A 2,118-nucleotide genomic window follows, 5' to 3' on the forward strand; every position below is an offset into this window, starting at 1 on the left:
TGTGCCATGACTCTGAACTTGTGCAACACCAACACCATTTTGTTTTGGATAACTGATGGTGTCATGACATCTGTCATATTAGTCTTGTGCTCTGCTCTGCACACTAAGTCCTGACTGTTCTGGGCCTCCCTTCTCACTGTTCCTTCTTCCCACAGCCACAGCAGCCATGCCTGTGGGTTATCTCCAGAAAGAGTAAGTGAGACTAGAGCAGGTTCTAAGTGAGGCTAAAGCATGGCCTGTCCTCCCCTGCTTCTCCCATCCCATCTACCCCAGACCACCCCTCTCCTCTGAGCTTGGTGCTGGTGCAGGTGTGGAATCAGAGGGACATGCCAGTGATTATCCAGGGACAAGCCAGAATTGCAGGTGAGACACTTTCATTTCAACATGGTGCCATTTTCCAATGGAGCAGCTTTCTGGTCAGTCCTGCCCAATGACCAAAAGTGGCCTTGGGGTAGTTGTACAGTTTAGTCTGTAGCCCAGCAGTTCTGCACCTTACTTGAGCTGAGTGGATAATATGTGCCATGGAGAAGGAGTATGTGGAGTAGAGGATCCAGCTGACAGCAGATCTGTTCCTATGCTCTTGATGAAAAAAGTGGTAGGGAAGTATGGACCTGTGTGCCACTGTCAACTGAGGGCTGCTGGGGATTTTTCCTCTCCGGACAATTATGCATACAGTGAATTTATGAGTCACAGGATGGCAGCCCAGCAGATCAAATCATTCGCCCAGTACTGGAATAAGCCAGAGTACAAGCCTGAAATGGTGAGCTGGTTCTGTTTGCTCAGCTGACAGCAGTGTAGCAGTTGCTAATTCCCTTGCATTCCCTCAGAGCAAAAAAGAAAATGTAGCAACCAGCAAGAGAAAATAGAGAGAGACTCTGTATTGCTCTTTCCACTAAATATGCCCAAATGCAGGCAGACAGCTCTCTCCCCTCACTTCCCCGAGTGCAGAGTGTTTGCTTTATCTGGTGATGTAACCGATTGCTAAATAATAGACAAACCTGGTATGAACTCTCCTACTTCTCTCTGCGCCTGTGCTTGCATATGGAAGAATCTTGCTGTGTTTTTCGCTAGATTTTAACAGCTTTACAACTAGAAATATGCCACTGCCCTCTGCTGGAAAAGTATGAGCCAGGCAAAAAAACCCATAAAGGAATTCTGTAAATGCGTGATATTGCATTTACTGCACTTGGCACTGGACAGCTGTGAAATGCAGCACGACAGGACAGTGGGAGTCTTCTGCCTCCTGGGCAGAGCAGGATGCACTCCCCTAGTAGGGCTGCCTTCTTCCCTTGCTTCCCAGGAAAAATCTGGCAGTGGAAGGAAACATCAGACCAGAGTGATCAGAATTTGCTCTTTCTCCTATGCTTCACATATGGAATACAGTTAAAAATTTAGACAATCTTTTTCTATCTAAAGCTATGCTTTTTGAGAACTCAGTAGAATGGTCTGGATCAAGTGCTCAGCTTAGGCTATCTGGTACATGCTAAAGAGTCAAACCAGCATTTATTCTGTATTCGGCATACCTCAAGAAAACCATGTCACTCAAACTGCTGTCAGATGGCTGTGGTTATATGATCCATATGGACATCACCAAAATGTGCACTCCTTGTGAAGACTAAATCTGGGCTAACTCAGAGACCAGCAACAGCACTGGCTTGAGCAAGCAGATGTATCTGAGGAAGGACTATCTTTTCAGAAAAGGTTTCCATGAGATTTATTTAGCTGTTTCTGTGTGGTGCTTATCAGACTGATTTCTCATTGTGAGGGAGATTAGTTTATTCATGAACTACAGAGATACTATTGCTAGGTTAGTCTCCAAGCATGGAAATGCAGGAGTTGCTACCTTGAAGAACCATAACAGATTTTCAGCTTAAAGCTGGAGGGTCAAAAATACCGGTTTTAATTGACAGATGCACAAAGAGCCATGGTGGTGTGTTCCACCTATTCTAATGGCATGCTTCCATTGCTGGTCGGGTTGACATGTCCTGGGGAAGGGACAAGGGGCAGGAAATCATGTGGGAAGTATAAGAACATGCAATGAAGACCTTTACAACTGCCCTTTCCCTTCTTTCCCTTTTGGTCTCCCTTTCTCTTCTTCCTTTTTACCTTTCTCTTTCC

Source organism: Acanthisitta chloris, unplaced genomic scaffold, assembly GCF_000695815.1.
Source record: "Acanthisitta chloris isolate BGI_N310 unplaced genomic scaffold, ASM69581v1 scaffold10891, whole genome shotgun sequence".
Classification (NCBI taxonomy): Eukaryota; Metazoa; Chordata; class Aves; order Passeriformes; family Acanthisittidae; genus Acanthisitta; species Acanthisitta chloris.